This window comes from Anabrus simplex, chromosome 2 (genome assembly GCF_040414725.1).
Source record: "Anabrus simplex isolate iqAnaSimp1 chromosome 2, ASM4041472v1, whole genome shotgun sequence".
In the NCBI taxonomy this organism is placed as follows: Eukaryota; Metazoa; Arthropoda; class Insecta; order Orthoptera; family Tettigoniidae; genus Anabrus; species Anabrus simplex.
In genome coordinates this window covers 873,139,230-873,160,205 of record NC_090266.1, presented here as the reverse complement: position 1 = coordinate 873,160,205, position 20,976 = coordinate 873,139,230, and the positions used below count along the sequence as shown (strand labels likewise).

At 39.4% G+C, this 20,976-nt stretch overlaps 1 protein-coding gene across 5 annotated transcripts in view; it reads left to right on the top strand.

Annotated features, from left to right (window-relative positions):
• The first annotated feature begins 346 nt into the window (after positions 1-346).
• Positions 347-20,976, top strand: part of LOC136863154 (uncharacterized) — a 989,332-nt gene continuing 968,702 nt past the window's right edge. For 3 of the 5 annotated variants that reach the window (XM_067139498.2, XM_068225867.1, XM_068225869.1), the window contains exon 1: positions 347-582. The gene's annotated coding sequence lies outside the window, so the exon portion shown is untranslated. Of the gene's footprint in view, positions 605-20,976 lie in introns of all 5 variants that reach the window. The other 2 variants (XM_067139501.2, XM_068225868.1) reach the window with 1 other exon arrangement.

Genomic DNA, 20,976 nt, shown 5'->3' with positions numbered 1-20,976 from the left:
TAAACCACTTCAAGGATGGCTAAGAAGGGAATCGAGCCCCCCTCTACTCAGTTGATCCCCCTAGGCTGAGTGGACCCCGTTACAGCCCTCGTGCCACTTTGCAAATTTCGTGGCAAAGACAGGAATCGAACTCGGGCCTCCGGGAGTGGCAGCAAATCACGCTAACCACTACACCACAAAGGCGGACAGGTAGAGTTTTGTTTATAAACATATTTGTACATCTGATATGAAACGCTTCCTCCCGTGCTAGCGAGCGAGACGACAGGAACAAGGCGCAGCGCGCTCTACTGACTGTGTTATCATGTGTCGCAGCCCACACACTACAGTACGCTCTTGCTTGCAGCTCTGTACGGCTGCGTCTCTCCAGTGCGCCGGGTCGCGGCCTCTTTTCTTTACGTACTCAGCCGTTGTATTCCGCATCATGGATTAATTAAATGGGTCTATTAATCGTTTCACCCGGAGCAGCTCGAATGGAAATACCTTCAAAATTGAATGAGAGTGTTCCTTTCCATCGCTTGAGACTCATCTACTTTCATCATGTGGAGTAGTTGAAGAGGAACGAATGTCGTGGATTTATTCCGAGTAAGCATCCAGTACTATTTCTGTGAGTGAGTTCAAATAATTACAGACATATAGTTGTTGTTATCCGTTCGATTCATATTCTATATAGGCCGATCAATGTACAATACTTCATCGCCCATCAAATGAACACATTGCACTTGGAGATTCCCTCATTTTCCATCGTTTTAGAAGAATTCATGGTGTTACTTCACGTTAAGATATTAGATCTACCCTGTTGTGCAGATTCGTACTAATACTTTTATTGCGGTTTCCCTATAATAAGAATCCATCGGGAGTTTTCTTTTTTTAAATTTTTATTGGTTTTATGTTACACTGAATCAGGCAGGTCTTATGACGACTATGGGGTAATACAGGGGCTAGGGCTGAGAACGAAGTGACCGAAGCCTTAATTAAGGTACAGCCACAGCATTTGCTTCGTGTGAAAATGGTAAACCATGGGATTCGAACCTATCATCTGCCGAATTCAAGCTCACAGCTACGTGACACAAACCGCACGCTATTCCCCTCGGTCTATCGAGTTTATAATTGGGATAATAATGCTTTTTATTTTACATACCATTAGCAACTTCCACAGTTTTCGCAGTGGTCAAAATGCCGGAATTTTGTCACACGGCAGTTATTTTCCGTGCCAGTAAATTTGCAGACATGTGGGTAACGTATAGCCTATGCGATCCTTCAGATACCACCGGGATGGGCCGAGATCGATCCCACCAACTTGGGCAAGAGGGCTGAGCCGTTGAGTCCCGCGTTTAATTGGGAAAGTTCCTACGGTATTTAAAATGAGCTGTTATATTCCCAGCATTGATGTCAGTGAGGATGGACGCCTTGGCTTCTAAGATTCCTCATTTGTTCTTATCTGAAGGCAGGTCGTCCTGAGAGAAGAACACAGCGCTCAGAGGAATTACCATGTACAGTTTTCTGCTCCATCAGTCATATTAGAGCTGCACTGATGAACTGAAGGAAGGTTTCTATCATCAAACAAACCGCCCATTTCCGTAGCAAAACGGTTAGCGTTATTAGCTGCCATCCTTGGAGGCCCGGGTTCGATTCACGGTACTCTCAGTGATTTAAGGAGTGCTGATATTTGGTTAAAATGGTACATGCAGCTAATCTCCATTGGGGGTGTGCTTGAAAAGAGCTGCACCACCTTGGAACAAGGACACGAGGTTTTTTTTTGCTATTTGTTTTACGTCGCACCGACACAGATATGTCTTATGGCGACGATGGGGTGGGAAAGGCCTAGGAAGTGGAAGGAAGCGGCCGTGGCCTTAATTAAGGTACAGCCCCGGCATTTGCCTGGTGTGAAAATGGGAAACCACGGAAAACCATCTTCAGGGCTGCCGACAGTGGGGCTCGAACCCACGATCTCCCGATTACTGGATACTGACCGCACTTAAGCGACTGCAGCTATCGAGCTCGGTAGGACACGAGTTTACTAATCAATCAAACTATAATTATACTCAGATACACATTTAGTTCGTGTTCGAAACATAGTAGACATGAATATAGCAAACAAGTTAGAGCAGATGTGGAATATGATATTGACGTAGAGAGAAAGACAGCAACACAGGACAGGGTGACCGCGTTAAGTTAGTCTATGGATTGACATCACAAATAACAACGTTAAGAAGTGTATGCTTAGGAAAAATACAAGACTAAACTATTCGCAAAATTGCCTTATTTTTCAGGCATTATGTAAAGCAATTCTAATTTAATGTGTACATAAGGAGAAGGGTGTATTCACAATTGGTTCGATGACAAATTACTACGTTGTTGCCGGGCTATAATAATAATAATTTCGTGTGGCTATTTCTAGCCGAGTGCAGCCCTTGTAAGGCAGACCCTCCGATGAGGGTGGGCGGCATCTGCCATGAGTAGGTAACTGCGTGTTATCGTGGTGGAGGATAGTGTTGGGGACATAACAAACACCCAGTCCCCGGGCCATTGGAATTAATCAATGAAGGTTAAACTCCCCGACCCGGAAGGGAGTCGAACCCGGGACCCTCGGAACCGAAGGTCAGTAAGCCAACGAATCGTTGCCGAGCTTAGTGACTCAGACAGTTGAGTCGCTGGTCTTCTGACACCAGTTTAGCAGGTTCGATCCTGGCTCAATCCGGTAGTATTTAAAGTTGTTAAAAATGTCAGCCTCGTCTCGGTAGATATACTGGCACGTAAAAGAATTCCTCCGACACTAAATTCTGGCACCTGAGTGTCTCCGAAAACAGTAAAATAGTTAGTGGGACGTAAAGCCAATAACATTATTATTACTACGTTATTGATAGAGGAAGTTATTTGTTGCACTCTTCTTCATCAGGTGCGTAAATACACATTGAAGAGTGATGTAAGAAATTTATCTCCAAGATGGGAGAGAATTACAAAAAATATTACCTTGTTGGAAAAGAAAACGTACTAATCCTATTCCTTGTAAAATCCAGCCATTTCATTTAGTGGGTTCATAGTTCTACAGAGATAATTTATCCTATTTCTCCCCAATATACGAATGTTAACAGAAGAATGAAGTTGATGTATTTGTTTAATTCAATTTCAGGTACACTTACTGGCTAAGCAGCTAGGGGCGCGCAGCTGTGAGCTTGCATTCGGAAGATAGTGGGTTCCAGCCCCATTGTCGGGAGCCCTGGAGATGGTTTTCTGTGGTTTCCCACTTTCACACCAGGCAAATGCTGAAGCTGTACCTTAGTTGAGGCCAGGGTCGCTTCCTTCCCACTCCTAGTGCTTTCCTCTACCATCGTCGGTGCGATGTAAAGCAACTTGAAAAAAGAAAAGCAAGCAAACTTGCAGTTTTACGTGACTGTTGTTATCCATGGAACTTCCATTTTACGTGACTTGGCATCTTGAATATAATCCCGAATGAGCTTTCATTTTCGAGATATTAGCGTTTCAATTCTCAAACACCAGTTACAAGCCGTCATATAAGCGAACGTTCATAGAAGTGTTCTCGTAGAATAGAGTGTTGCGGCGTTAATGCAGATTACTTCCTGTCAAATCAAATGATGTTCGTTTAACCTTTAAATATCACGCGATCGCAGGTGATGGCATTGTGGAGACATTTTGCTTCAGAATGGGTTTATTGATGTATCAATGACATGATGTCCGCCCCTATGGCTAAATGGTTAGCTTGATGGCCTTTCGACCAAGGGGTCCTGGTTTTGAATCCCGAAAGGATTGGGGATTTTAACCTTCATTGGTTACTTTTGATGGCTCAGAGTCTGGGTATGTGTTTGCCGTCTTCAGCATTAGAATTCATCTTAGGCAGGACTCCATTCTCACAGATGCGTAGGTTGCCTAAAGGAGACAACGCAAAAGACCGGAACCAAGCGTTTTCGGAGGCCACATGCAAAGAATAAAAATACTGACATGATTCTTTCAAATTTAAGAACCCTTCATTGCCAGTTGACAGTACCAGGGATCCCTTGGACAGAAAAGAAGAATGCTCGATTATGTGCTCCACTGATCCTGTTCGCATCTTTCCTAATCACAGCGAGAAAGAGGTATGTGTTGTGTCCAGTGAACTTCCAATAGGCCTATTTTAAACTAATTCTTAAAAGCTAACTTACAAAGTAGACTTAAATCTATTAGCAGATAAAGGTCGAAGAAGCAACGGAGACTGAGGTCAGAAAGCCTATACGTTTTCCTGTCACCAATCAGTATAGTAAATATTCAATTGATTTACTATTTCTGAAAGCGGGTAATTAGGAAAAGTATCGTTTCTTTTGGGATCGCAATAGCCGAGTGGCAAAGTCACTCTTTTTCATCAAGTTCGCCACAGTACGAATTCCGGTCAATGCTTGTGGGATCATTTAAGTTGAACGTCACGTTCAATGTTCATGTTGATGATGTTCTACGTAAAACTGCAGATCCCGTGGCTATGGTCACGAATCGACAGTCGTATAAAACTACAAACATCCTTCCCTCCTGTTAGACAAGCCGGTATCAAACCGAAGGAATAGTGTCAGTTGGTTATAAAGAGTACCAAACGTGTCACAAGGCTAAAGGAACAGCTTTGCTCCCAACATTCCCAAACAAAACTAACATCTGTTTTGTAATCGGAATTGTTATTTCTATATAACAAACGTAGTTTGTTGTAATGTGTTTTACCTTTACTTAAAGTACAAAGTAAAATTTGACGTACAATTTTTGTTCTTTGTGGAAGTGGACAAATGACGTTCTGTATTTGAAGAAAGGGTATATTTTTGTATTGTTTTTTGATATTTCCAATACGAAACTTTATAGACATGTATTTTTTTTCTGGGATATCTTGAACTGTTCACTAATATTTGGTCAGCTCTGGGAAATTCTAGCATTAAGGCTTTAGTATTACACACAACCATTTCATCCGATTGCCTTTTTTATGTATTACGCCACTTAAGTGTTTCACTGCCTACAGTAATGTGAGGCAGCAAAACTAGGCTCTGCAGTAAAACACTTTATGCTCTATCAACTGAATTCTCTACAAGGGAACGCTATAACGTACTTTACGAAGTCGACAAATCGGTCTTTCTGCGTTACCAAATTCATAAACAATCGTAAATTTCTTAGTAACACACGATCTTAATGCAAGGCTTGCAAATCTCACATTTGAACATCAGAAAAGAAAAACATGAACTGTTCCCAAAGTTTTCCATCGGAAAAGACACGCTGCAATGATTTCGACGGGCTGTTCTCGGCAGAATTGAGCATACTATAATCCCTTTCGCTTCTGGAATCTTAGACCGAAACTGAACACTACCAGTAAGCGCACTTGTCCGGCTCCATGGCTAAATGGTTAGCGTGCTGGCCTTTGGTCACAGGGGTCCCAGGTTCAATTCCCGGCAGGGTCGGGAATTTTAAACGTCATTGGTTAATTTCGCTGGCACGGGGGCTGGGTGTATGTGTCGTCTTCATCATCATTTCATCCCCACCATGACGCGCAGGTCGCCTATGGGCATCAAATCCAAAGACCTGCACCTGGCGAGCCGAACTTGTCCTCGGACACTCCCGGCACTAAAAGCCAAACGCTATTTTTTCAGGGCTCTTTGTTATTATAATTCTAATTGTGACTCGAACGATTGGATGTATTTAAAGGAGACTAGCGGAAGAGAGACATATCCTTGTATATAAAGCCGTACTTGGGGTCAGGACTTAAAAGGAAGTGGCCATGTTGGGCTTATCCCGGCATTCTTTCGCAGCTCTCCTCGAAAATTTCAAATACTCTAGCTATGAACGGTTACAACGTTGTTTATGATATTTTGAGATAAATATTGCAGGCTTCTCGTATTCTTTCCTAACGGCAGTAAAATATCTTGAACTGGTCACGAATATTTGGTCAGTTCTGGGAAATTCTAGCATCAAGGCTTTAATATTACACGCAACCATTTCATCCGATTGCTTTTTTTTAAAAAAGGATTACGCCACATAAGTGTTTCGCTGCCTACAGTAATGTGAGGCTGCAAAACTGGGTACAGCAGCAAAATAGTTTATGTTCTATCATCTGAATTCCCTACAGAGAAACACTATAACATACTTCACGAAGTCGACAAATAGGTCTTTCTGCGTTACCAAATTCATAAACAATCGCAAATTTCTGATTATTCATACTGGTCGACTTACTTATATTGCATTATTTTGTACTTTATTCGTCTTCGAGTTTGAAATGCAAGCATTTCAATAGAATACCGTATCACTACCAGTCTGAGTTTTGAAATAATGTTTTATATGTTATATATTAAGTTTAAATCCATTAATTAATGTAATTATTATTTACTGTAGGATTAATGGCCGCCCACGCGAAGCGATAAAGCCCTATTTGATTAACGAGAGTTTCTCTGCAGTAGAGGTTCATGTCCCGGGTTTCACTCAGACTACGAGACAAATAAGCTGCAGACTAACCTCTGAAAGCAACATCGGCCCGATAATGTCGAAGTTACGGCCAGGGTAATTCTTAATCTTCTATCCTCACAGAACTCTTCATGGCCTGTAACGGCGACGGCTTAAAAGAAATCCATCATAAAATCGTATTTTCCTTTTTTAATGTCCATTCAGTTTTTCGGATTCCATGCCATAGTGAAAGTGCTAAAACTGACTCTGTGGTCCAGAGGTTATCATGGCCGCTTCCCATCTAGCTAACCCTGCTTGATTCTCGACTTTGTCATCAAACATTTGAAATTGATTTCCAAGGTCATCTCCAGAAGGATTCCGCAATTTTCAATATACCGGCCGTGAAGGGAGGAGCAAATTCGATCATTATGTGACCGGTTTCAATGCTACAGTCCGTAGTCTTGCCGTGGCACCTAACTCGAGACATTCGATCTAGCTTGGAACGGATATTCTGAGCTGGTACTGCTGCCACAAATACTAATGAATACATGATAAATGTACTTTCAAAGTCTCTTCCAATCTGTTCTTAGACCTTATCCCACGTGAACCAAAAGTAGTACATTCTTATACAGTAATGTAGTGCACCCTACGGGTCAGGGTAACCACAGTAATTCCCAACTAGTCAGTTAAACACATCTCAGGGTATCCTTGCCTCCAGAAAAATGGTTAATTTTTCTATGTTTGGTTTTACGTGTGTCCGAGGAGAAATACCGGTACCATACGCAGTTCAGAGAAAGTAACGATGCCATGCGCGGTGCAGAGACAGTAACGATTCCATATGCTCAGTAATTGTTTCGAGAACGCAAACTTCAGTCATCCTTTTAGAAATAAATAAATAAAAAAATATATATATTCGCACAACGAGAACCTTACATACTAAATAAAACTATTAACTACCAATATAAATGAAAACTCACTTCATTATATAAGAAACTAATCAAGAAACACATTTATTATATTGTCAAGTTTCGCAAAAGAAATGGTTAATATCAGGTATGTCTCATTAGCTTCGATTATCAACTTAATAAATAAATATTTTTAATCAATGAGTCAAATATCTTAGGTCAGCGCTGCCTATTTCCTAAACTAAGCTTTCATCTTAATACATTGAGTAACGTATTCCTGAAATGAATTATCTTCCATTTTAAACATTACATTTGGTCACAAGAATATATTACTTCACAGTCTTTTGGCCACGGTCGAAATTCGTTATTTCAATAAATTATTCCATCAGTCACGGTATAATTATATACCTCAATGAAATACAACCATCACGTTGTTCAAGTCTCTACGAAAATGAATTGAATTTGAATAATATGTCCTGAATACAAATATCAGTGACCTATGTTATGTTGAGAAGTATCTGAGTTCGTTGGTGCTGGTTAGCGTGAAGAAAATGAAATACTGAATGACGCACTAAGTTCCTCGGTCCTATTGCCACATAAATTATGGCTCCTAACTAAGTATTCACTCTAATAATATTCCATATAAACAAAACATCGATGATATCCTACGTAAATGTCAAATAAATTCCCTATTCTAGCTAAATAATTTCTTATGTATCGTATACCAGCTCGATATACATACAGCCAGTAAGCATTTATCATATACATGTGTGCTAATGCCAACACAAGGATATTTCACTACTACATTACGTTACTACTTGCATACAAGCTTATTCTTCCATGCATTAACCATTCATTCAGAATATGACATAATCATGTATTCATTTATACATCACCGGTTGTTATTCCTGTCAAACCACTTTCACACATCATTAAAATATACGAAATATTATTGTTCGTACCTTGCTGTAGTTCCTCGCTGGGGCATACTTATATTCTGTAATGGCACTGCATGTGCTCCAATATCACATATTAAACTTTTCTAATACGCTTTACTTCCTATTACTCTGCGCAATATATCATTTCAAATACTATACACACTTCCTATATCTCACCATTAACCTCCAATTCAATTCATATTTAACTCATTTAGCATTCACAACTAGCACGTTTAACCTCCAATACTTAATTATACAACGATATGTATCCCATGAATAGCGCAGAATTCGTTCCTCAGAACGCATTTTTAATCTTGCAATTCCGTATATAACCCCAAATTCAGTATCTTTCCTTTCAATAAATCATACAGCAAAGAGTATGGTAACTAGTCTTAATCAATTCAACGTGCGTCCCTCTGTGACGTAACCGGGTTTGACTATTACTACATCACGCATGAACCTTCCTAACTAACCGGGATTCCTTGAAAATAGCTGTTGCACTATGTCGTATTTTTAAATGGTATTCCTTCATCCTTGGATAAAGTAATGTAGTAACACGCTATCACCTCATAACGAGATGTCAACTTAAATATTTCACATTGCACTTTCTTATATTCATAAGCACACTTAATTATCTCATGCTTAGGCTATTCAGATCTACTGTATATACTGGTAATACTCCACATAAGAAATTATATTACTTAATACTATTACTTAGCTCGCCATTCAATATCTCGGGCCTTAGTTGCTTCTCGGTGCGGTCGTAGTCCTTGGTTCAGGAACTAGGTAGAAATTCCACCAGTGGGATGTCAGGTAGAATGACCTCCTCCACACGGGTCGGGTGGTTTTAACGGCCAGGACGACATCTCCCTCCAGGTTGGTCTATGCCGATTTAGCAAGCCATCATCTGCTCAGCAAGACAGTAGACAAAATGCGATGATTCTGAAAAATATAAGCTCATCATAGTTCTGCGTAGAATATATATTTTATGGTGATTGCTTCCTTATTTGGTTTTCCTAGTGATTATTTTCACTCAGCGTGGCTTAATCTCGAGCTCTCTCGTCTCAATCAAGTTCCTATTTTCAAACGGCTTTGCGTCTGAGTATCTGGACGTATTATTCTAAGCTTCAGGATTTTACTTGCTCCTTCCAGTATTTTAACGCTTATTTATTTAATTCGCTCAATACTTCCTTGTTCTCAGCGTAATACTTCTCGCTAAATGTTTCCAATATTGCTTATTTTAGAGTGCGAAGTTCGATACGTCTTGTTCTCACCGCGTCAATTTTTCAAGTCAGTTTTTTTGTAATAATCTGTTTTATCCTTCTTATTTTTTTAAAAACAATTCTATCGATTATGTACCATTGTACACCGCCTTCATAGTGGTAGGTTTAAGTTAGTCAAGGCCTCCTAGCATACATCAATATCGATATCTTGTTATACATTTCTTTGCCTTGGCTGGCCTCTACCTTCCGTAGGCGCCATTTTGAATACGTCCAGTAAATGCATCGGGTACATTTTATTCCCCCAGTACAGATTAAATATATTGCTTGCGATATATTTATTCTCTTGAATTATGATTGACAAATGTGACGATGCATTTCTGGTATTTCTCCATGGTTCTTTGATCGATTAATGGATTTTATTTCTCTATGGAATCGTATCGATTATTCTGTTATTATGATTGATGTTTTTTAACTTCTATAAGCCTATCTCTTTGCATATCAGCTGACTCACAAATATGTTTACTCTAGACTTGGTTTGCACTTCTGTGGGGCTTATATTATCGTTTCTCCAGCCTTATTTTCTGGGAAATATAACTTCATATTACATGCATTGTGAACGTTTTTGTATTTTCCATCCATGCTTATAATAAGATATGCGTTATTTCCGTAAGCATGTTCAATTCTATACGGTCCTTCATATAAATGGTTGAACTTAGCGCATATTTTGGCTGGTGCGTTCGTTATTGGTGCCTTTTTAATTAAAACGAGATCGTTTTTCTTGAATGGTGCGCGAAATCTTGTCTTTCGTAACCTTCTTAGTCTCTTCTCAGACTGTTGTTTTAGCCTCTCTTGAACCATTTTATTGATCTGCTGGATGTCTGGTTTCTCTTCAAGTGATATGTTTAATATATTGTCCCATGTTCTTCGTGATTCTCTATTGTGATGTACCAAGTTTGGGACCTGAGCAGTTGATTCATTTATGGTGTTATTTAGGCATTCCTCTATTGTCTCCATTACATCAATCCATTTCCAGTGACAATGATTGCAGTATATCCTACAGAATTTTGCTATTTCTTGTGTAAAACATCCACCTAACTATTCTTTCGTTGGTTATCATGTCGAATATTCCCGTGGTCTACCTGCGTAATTATTCCACTACGAATTTTGCCAATTATACCATTTCTTTTGCTAGTTTAGAGTCCAATTTAGTTCACGTTTAGTAATTTCCTTCTCTTCCTTGGTGGTTTGGATGTTGCCCGTATTTGCTTCGACTTTATTCCGCCTTCCGGAATCAATCTACCGTTTTCGTAATAATTTTCTTGACATGTTTCCACGATGTATTTTAACCTAGTTCTAACTTGCTTTGTCAATGTTCCTATCATCTCGAGTATACGGAAATCTCCTTGTTCTTGCATATCACCCTGATGTAGGTTTATGTCATCGTTCATTTTCAATATTTCTGTTTGCATTATTTTAATCTTTATCTTTCTCAGTTTCCGCAACTTCTTTTCCATCCTTTTCATCTGATTTAGCTGATTATGTTGCCATTCATTTTGAATACTCCGTTCTTCCAATTTTGCTCTTCTCCTTTCTAGTTCAAGCAATGTTTGCAGTTTTCCTACTTGTTTCTTGGTCTTCCTCCGTAACTCTTTTCCCTCATTCTTAACTACTTCTTTTTGTTTCTTCTTCTTTCTCTGGTTTCTCTGAGTTAAGTCCGGTTTATTGCTTATTTTATCTGTCTGTTCCGGTTGATGAATTATCTTTTGCAGTAGTTCTTGTTTATTCAATATTTCCGGTGATAATCCCTGATTATCAAAATTTTCTTGTGGTACTTCTGCTTTCTTCTTTATTTCTTGTGTTAACTCCGTTTGATTCTCATGACACTCTTTTCTATCCGTCTCCTTGGTGAGTTTTTGCTGATCCTCCTCATTTTCTTCATTTTTCATCTCCTGAGTGTCTTCTTGTTGTTCCATAAACTTCTCTTCTTTTTCTGTTTCTGCGTCCAGTTCCTGGTTTTCCTCCATTTCTTCTTCTCTTGGAGTTTGAATGACTTCTTGGCTCTCTGTTACCTGTCCTTCATTTCTGTCCATTTCTTCGTGTATCGGCTTGTTTCTATACTCCATACTCTGCATCATTTTAGCTAGCCCATTCAGTACTGTCAATCGAATTCTTCTGTTGTCTTCCTTTATTTCCTCCAATTGCTTTCTCCTTTCTTCACGTTCCTTTTGTAGCCATTCTTCCTGTTCTTTCCTCCTTTCTTCACGTTGTCTTTGTTCTTTCTCTGCCCGTCTCCTAACCTTCTCTTCTTCCTGTTTCCTTTCTTTCTCTTCACGCTCCTGTTTTTCTTTCCGTCTTTCTTCTTCTCGTTTCTTTTCTTTCTCCTCACGTTCTTGTTTTTCTTTCCGTCTTTCTTCTTCTCGTTTCCTTTCTTTCTCCTCACGTTCTTGTTTTTCTTTCCGTCTTTCTTCTTCTCGTTTCTTTTCTTTCTCCTCTTGTTTCTTTATATATTCTCGGAACCACCACGGCATTCCTTCATATTCTTCCTGTGCTCTTTCCATTTCTTCTTCTTGTTCCCTTCTGGTTTGCACTCTTCCCTGAGTTGCCATTTTCTCATCAATTTCAGTAATATTTCGAATAATTCCTTAATTTCCTAACCAACTTTAAGTTTTTAGGTACTCTAATATCACACAGTGTCAATGGATATGCGAAATATTCAATTACTAAATCTAAAATATCCTTAAAGCTAGCAATCAAGTCTTATATACTAAATGTTCAGTTAGTTTCTCAAAATTATTTGAAATATAGACCTTCCTGAAGATCGATATCATCCTACCCGTTAAAATATGAGCAACTTCCCAACGAACTCAGATCATTTTCCTTTGAATTCATTTCAGAAATAGTTTCCCAAAAAGAGAAAAAAAAATGGTTATCCACCCTGTGGTATTCATCATTTACTTACATACTAATTATTAATTCAAATATCAAAAGTAAATTCAATCATACTTTAAAAATACAATGAAATATGAAGAGCTACAATTATTTCAATAAAAATGATAAAATATCCTCCTATAACTCCATCTAATAATCTACTTCTGGAAAATATTCATATTTACCCATCATTCTCTCAATACTTAATTATCAGTTTCTCATCCGAGCCTATTTTCTTGAGAAATCTCCAAGTATTTCTTTCATCAACTGCACGTTGGGTTCCTTTGCTTCCCACAACGTTCCGCAATATCATTCTCTTTTGACCTCCATGTTGGTTCAGCAGTAAGTTATCGGGTTATTCTCTCGGGTCTGACTCTCAATTAAATATTCGATCCCGCGGTGTCTTTCTCTTCAAGCGCCCCATTCGTGTATACCTTTTCCTCATTTCGCACGGCACCTTTCTCCTTATTTTGCTCCACTGTTGGGGGCCAAAAATTACTGCACCCTACGGGTCAGGGTAACAACAGTAATTCCCAACTAGTCAGTTAAACACATCTCAGGGTATCCTTGCCTCCAGAAAAATGGTTAATTTTTCTATGTTTGGTTTTACGTGTGTCCGAGGAGAAATACCGGTACCATACGCAGTTCAGAGAAAGTAACGATGCCATGCGCGGTGCAGAGACAGTAACGATACCATATGCTCAGTAATTGTTTCGAGAACGCAAACTTCAGTCATCCTTTTAGAAATAAATAAATAAAAAAAATATATATATTCGCACAACGAGAACCTTACATACTAAATAAAACTATTGACTACCAATATAAATGAAAACTCACTTCATTATATAAGAAACTAATCAAGAAACACATTTATTATATTGTCAAGTTTCGCAAAAGAAATGGTTAATATCAGGTATGTCTCATTAGCTTCGATTATCAACTTAATAAATAAATATTTTTAATCAATGAGTCAAATATCTTAGGTCAGCGCTGCCTATTTCCTAAACTAAGCTTTCATCTTAATACATTGAGTAACGTATTCCTGAAATGAATTATCTTCCATTTTAAACATTACATTTGGTCACAAGAATATATTACTTCACAGTCTTTTGGCCACGGTCGAAATTCGTTATTTCAATAAATTATTCCATCAGTCACGGTATAATTATATACCTCAATGAAATACAACCATCACGTTGTTCAAGTCTCTACGAAAATGAATTGAATTTGAATAATATGTCCTGAATACAAATATCAGTGACCTATGTTATGTTGAGAGGTATCTGAGTTCATTGGTGCTGGTTAGCGTGAAGAAAATGAAATACTGAATGACGCACTAAGTTCCTCGGTTCTATTGCCACATAAATTATGGCTCCTAACTAAGTATTCACTCTAATAATATTCCATATAAACAAAACATCGATGATATCCTACGTAAATGTCAAATAAATTCCCTATTCTAGCTAAATAATTTCTTATGTATCGTATACCAGCTCGATATACATACAGCCAGTAAGCATTTATCATATATATGTGTGCTAATGCCAACACAAGGATATTTCACTACTACATTACGTTACTACTTGCATACAAGCTTATTCTTCCATGCATTAACCATTCATTCAGAATATGACACAATCATGTATTCATTTATACATCACCGGTTGTTATTCCTGTCAAACCACTTTCACACATCATTAAAATATACGAAATATTATTGTTCGTACCTTGCTGTAGTTCCTCGCTGGGGCATACTTATATTCTGTAATGGCACTGCATGTGCTCCAATATCACATATTAAACTTTTCTAATACGCTTTACTTCCTATTACTCTGCGCAATATATCATTTCAAATACTATACACACTTCCTATATCTCACCATTAACCTCCAATTCAATTCATATTTAACTCATTTAGCATTCACAACTAGCACGTTTAACCTCCAATACTTAATTATACAACGATATGTATCCCATGAATAGCGCAGAATTCGTTCCTCAGAACGCATTTTTAATCTTGCAATTCCGTATATAACCCCAAATTCAGTATCTTTCCTTTCAATAAATCATACAGCAAAGAGTATGGTAACTAGTCTTAATCAATTCAACGTGCGTCCCTCTGTGACGTAACCGGGTTTGACTATTACTACATCACGCATGAACCTTCCTAACTAACCGGGATTCCTTGAAAATAGCTGTTGCACTATGTCGTATTTTTAAATGGTATTCCTTCATCCTTGGATAAAGTAATGTAGTAACACGCTATCACCTCATAACGAGATGTCAACTTAAATATTTCACATTGCACTTTCTTATATTCATAAGCACACTTAATTATCTCATGCTTAGGCTATTCAGATCTACTGTATATACTGGTAATACTCCACATAAGAAATTATATTACTTAATACTATTACTTAGCTCGCCATTCAATATCTCGGGCCTTAGTTGCTTCTCGGTGCGGTCGTAGTCCTTGGTTCAGGAACTAGGTAGAAATTCCACCAGTGGGATGTCAGGTAGAATGACCTCCTCCACACGGGTCGGGTGGTTTTAACGGCCAGGACGACATCTCCCTCCAGGTTGGTCTATGCCGATTTAGCAAGCCATCATCTGCTCAGCAAGACAGTAGACAAAATGCGATGATTCTGAAAAATATAAGCTCATCATAGTTCTGCGTAGAATATATATTTTATGGTGATTGCTTCCTTATTTGGTTTTCCTAGTGATTATTTTCACTCAGCGTGGCTTAATCTCGAGCTCTCTCGTCTCAATCAAGTTCCTATTTTCAAACGGCTTTGCGTCTGAGTATCTGGACGTATTATTCTAAGCTTCAGGATTTTACTTGCTCCTTCCAGTATTTTAACGCTTATTTATTCAATTCGCTCAATACTTCCTTGTTCTCAGCGTAATACTTCTCGCTAAATGTTTCCAATATTGCTTATTTTAGAGTGCGAAGTTCGATACGTCTTGTTCTCACCGCGTCAATTTTTCAAGTCAGTTTTTTTGTAATAATCTGTTTTATCCTTCTTATTTTTTTTAAAAACAATTCTATCGATTATGTAGCATTGTACACCGCCTTCATAGTGATAGGTTTAAGTTAGTCAAGGCCTCCTAGCATACATCAATATCGATATCTTGTTATACATTTCTTTGCCTTGGCTGGCCTCTACCTTCCGTAGGCGCCATTTTGAATACGTCCAGTAAATGCATCGGGTACAGTAGTCCTCACCACCGTCGTCATGATATCGAATAAATGCGATCCAAATATACTCACTCGTTTGTTTTCATCCAGTGGACAAGAAATAGGAGTCAAGGAGCAATGGTTTGCAAATGATGATATGCTACTTCCGAAACTGGATACTTTCCAATTCATTTTTTTAAAAGTGAGTTTACTTCCGTACAGTGGTTGTAGATACATTTATGACTGCAGGGTGACTACGTAACTAGTTCGCCTACCTTCTCATTTAGATGGTTATAGCACTAAATCCGATGCATACAAGTGAGATTTTCTAAATACAATAACACGAAACCATGGATTCCGATTCCACGTAAAACTGTAGATTCACTGGTATACATTTTAAGATCAAAATTCACATGAAATTTCTAGCTTTCTTCGTAATTGCCCTCTCCGCCCCTTTTCATTTGCGATATTGACTAAAGAAGATGCAGACAGCAATGACTGTATTACTATCTAGCCGTTGTTCCACACAAGGGCAGTAAAAAGACAATAAGAATGCTGGATAACGGGAAACAAAGAGAAAGAATGTTTTTTTTCTCGTAAATGAGACAAAAGACAAAAATAAATACATGTGACAATTCGTCATAATCACTCAGACAACGAACAAAGCAGAAAACAAGTTTGTAGTTTTACGTGACTGTTGATATTGTGGTCATAGCCATGGGACCTCTAGTGTTACATGGAATTCGAACCACAGGAACATGACTTTGCCATTTCAGGAGTAACACATGCATCGGTCGCGATTCAACCGGTGGCCATTTTGATGGGAAGCCAGTTACAATGTCACTCAGTTACCTCCACAGAGAGAGGAGTAATATTTTAAAATTGGACACACCATTCTTCTTATCACACTTCTCCACCTCGATTTATTGAACTCAAATTATAATAATATGACCAAACATAAACCTTTCTTTATCAGTGTAATCACTCTCCCCGTTGATTTTAACTTTAATTGGTTAATTCAGACGGCTAGAGGGCTGGGTGTGTGTACCGTATTCATCATAGATAGGCTCCATCTTCAAAGACGCTTACGTTGCCTGCGCGGCGTCAACTCTTCGGGGCCACACGCCATTATTAGTTTTACTCTCCCCATTTCCGTCCACAATAATGTGTTATTCGTATTCTTGTATGCAGAAGTCGCGTACTTAAGCTGTTTTAACTTGAGCCATTACACGTATTCCCTTTGCTCAACTCCTTATATGAAATCTACAGGTGACAGCACAGAAAGTAGAATTTTACTGTGGACCTGTCCTTATATTCTGAAGTCCCTGAGATCGTCTCGAACATTTTGGTTCACCTCGGCTTTCTCATTATTCTGTTTTAACCGTTATATCGGCTTACATTTAATTTACAGTTGAAGTGGATTTATCATTGTAAAATTGTTCACAAGCTGTTTTACGTCGCCCCAACACTGATAAGTATTTTAAAGGGCTATGAGTGGAAAGGAAGCGGCCATGGCCTTAACTGAGGTACAACCCCAGCATTTGCTTTGTGTGAAAATGGGAATCCACGGTAAACTATCTTCAGGGCTGCCGACAGTGGGGCTCGAACGCACTATCTCCCGAATGCAAGCCAACAGCTCCGCGCCTCTAATCACACAGCCAACTCGCTCAGTAATGTAAAGTTATGCGTGATATATTTACTTTACCTACTGTCATGTGTCAGAGGGCAATATTTCACAATAGAACAATAGACACAAGAAAGTGCCTGTGTTCAAGCCCGAGAATTAACTTACGCGGTATGTGTGAGTCTACAATTATGTCACAGAATAGGTTACAAGTTTCATTGTAGATGGTTGTATGTGTCGATCCTCAGTGTGAAATACCTACATAACTCACAGTCAGGTCTGTATATTCTTCTGCTCCCACGTAGGTTATATTACCACTTTCCCTTAATGCCCGTGGTCAAATGAATTAGGTAACTTATTCTTTTCCATTCTCCTCACATCCCTCAGCACATATGCCGGTTAAATTTTGCACTATTTATTGTAACGTATGTTTTCTGTCCAAGTCTTCATTACGAATATCCTTCTATCCTTGTTATCAACTGACCTTATCAGCTAAAATTCTCCCCATATTTTGTCTGCTATCCCTGGATTCGCTCCCTGATATCAAAGTGATGAAGAGATAACTTGGTCCGCGAACTCGCTTCATTCGTTGGCAGAAATGTCGAACTCACTGCGTTAGCTTTCCTCCACATTCATTCAAAATCTCTCATTGCACCTCTCCTTCGAGAAAGTACACACTTTTCCCATGTCCTCTACCCCATCTGACATCCGAGCTCATTAGGTCGTCTTCTTACACACGCATCTCAAATCTTGAAACCGCTGAGTTCCATTCCATAGAGGTACCATAAAAACTGCTCCAAATACTAGACTGCAATAGAGTCATTGGAAATGGATCATCAGAATAAACCAAACTGCACCGAGCTCGATAGCTGCAGTCGCTTAAGTGCGGCCAGTATCCAGTATTCGGGAGATAGTAGGTTCGGACCCCACTGTCGGCAGCCCTGAAAATGGTTTTCCGTGGTTTCCCATTTTCACACCAGGCAAATGCTGGGGCTGTACCTTAATTAAGGCCACGGCCGCTTCCTTCCCATTCCTAGCCCTTTCCCGTTCCATCGTCGCCATAAGACCTATCTGTGTCGGTGCGACGTAAAGCAACTAGCAATAAAAAAACCAAACTGCTTGCGGCATTTTTATCTAACTGAATCTCACCCTGCCACATAATGTTTAATTACTTTCAGGAAGAGATCCATGTAAATTATGAACAGTAATGGTGAACTGTAATTGATTTGAAGTAAGTACTCATATTACAAAGAGTCTGAATGTGAACATAAATTCCTTTAATCACCCTTAACAGCGTACCTCAGATGTCATGGTTACTCCGTGGTGGGAGGGACTGACTAGCCAACTCGGAAGTGTGTGTTCCGTTTCACCGCCAGGAAGTCGAAAAAATTCCACTTTTGAAGAGGCACATGGTCATGAGGTTCACTCAACCTACAACAAAAATGAGTACCAGGTTAATACCTGAAGGCAAATATGACCAGTCATAGAGCAAACGAATCCACCACACTTCGTGCCGAGGTTACGGATAGTGGAAACCATTACCTTCTAATCCTATGAAAATTGCTTTGATTTCCATTTTACCCCATGATATGTATTATCTGGGACATTATTCTTCCGTTCGTCTCTTTCGGACGTTATTGGGGTCGGCACTTGATGATAATTGTGTCCTGTTTTACAGCCGAATGCCCTACCCGGCACCAGCTCTATGTGAGGGATGTATTCACTATTGAGTGCTTCTGTCGTGGTTGGTTCTGTGTTGTGTTGTGCATAGATGAAGAGAAGTGCATTAAGACGAACACAAACACCCAGTTCCCGAGCCAGAGGCATTAATATACACAGTTTACAGCCTGGCCCAGATTTTCAGAATTTGAATTGTTAGAAGTTTCACTGCCTGTTTCAAAATTCTTATGAGCTACAACCTGTTACTAAGGGATCAAAAGTTTTAAATTCAAATGTTTTTATTTCCCTGTCAATGCTCAAATTTGAAAGACTACAAAGAAGATGCCTTCGTTCCATGTACTTTTAGTATTTATTAACATTCTACTGTATATGTTTTTTACATACGAGTATATATGCGCATACATACATGTCGGGCACTCACAATCTAATTATTAAGTAGGTAGTCAGTATTGATTATAAAATTGGATCAACTATTTAATGGAAGAAAACCAAGCGTGTTGGCTAGGCGGTAATGGTCGTGTTATAGTGATTTCGAATACAAACGTTGGCAGCCCTGACGATGGTTTTTACTGTTTTTCTATTTCTAGACTTGATAAATATCGAGACAGTGCCTTAATTAACGCCCAGTCTCATCTCTATTCCACCGTTGCCCAAAATATACCTGGGTTAGTGTGTCGTTGAAAAGCAAGAGAAAATGTGTTGAAAGGCACAGTAGTTCAATAGAAAGTTTACCTCGACATTTGAGGCGCTTAGAATAATGATGACACCGAGCTCGATAGCCGCAGTCGTTTAAGTGCGGCCGGTATCCAGTATTCGGGAGATAGTAGGTTCGAATCCCACTGTCGGCAGCCCTGAAAATGGTTTTCCGTGGTTTCCCATTTTCACACCAGGCAAATGCTGGGGCTGTACCTTAATTAAGGCCACGGCCGCTTCCTTCCCACTCCTAGCCCTTCCCTGTCCCATCGTCGCTATAAGACCTATCGGTGTCGGTGCGACGTAAAGCAACTAGCAAAAAAAAAATGATGACAGATCATTTTAAGTAGCAGAGGTCATCATCATCATCATCATCATCATCTGTTTACCCTCCAGGTTCGGTTTTTCCCTCGGACTTAGCGAGGGATCCCACCTCTACCGCCTCAAGGGCAGTGTCCTGGAGCTTCAGACTCTTGGTAGGGGGATACAACTGGGGAGTATGACCAGTACCTCGCCCAGGCGGCCTCACCTGCTATGCTGAACAGGGGCCTTGTGGTTGGATGGGAAGATTGGAAGGGATAGGCAAGGAAGAGGGAAGGAAGCGGCCGTGGCCTTAAGTTAGGTACCATCTCGGCATTCGCCTGGAGGAGAAGTGGGAAACCACGGAAAACCACTTCCAGGATGGCTGAGGTGGGAATCAAACCCACCTCTACTCAGTTGACCTCCCGAGGCTGAGTGGACCCCGTTCCAGCCCTCGTACCACTTTTCAAATTTCGTGGCAGAGCCGGGAATCGAACCCGGGCCTCCGGGGGTGGCAGCTAATCACGCTAACCACTACACTACAGAGGCGGCGTAGCAGAGGTAAGCTTTAATATTAAGACTTCATCTTTCAGAGTTTTAAAATATGGTATTTAAATAGTTATCTGTAAATTATAGATCCCTTGCCTTTAGTAGTTTCCCTATTTTCGTGCTGTTTAGCTAGAAGGAATACATGGAAGTGAACAAAATGGGATAATGAATCTTTATTAATTTAACATTCCAAATTAACTACCACATTTCCTTGTTTTCACACTGTTCGGCAATATGAACGCTATCATGAACAATATTATTGAAATCACCGTAGATAGTTGGTATATATTTCAATATTTTCATCGGGTAATTGAATTAAGCTTTCTATTATCTTCCTTCGCACATTGCTCCTAGGCTGTAACGAAAGCACTGAATCATCTGAAGTTTTACTTTTCTTCCTAAAATTATTATTTTTATGCAATTCACGTGGTTGAGATATTTCAATCAATCAAATTTAACTTTAGTCGCCACTGATATGCATTTAGAACAGTCGCCCAGGTGGCAGAACCTCTATCAGAATGCCAGAGCTTTGACATATCCCAATTCACTTGATACTCTA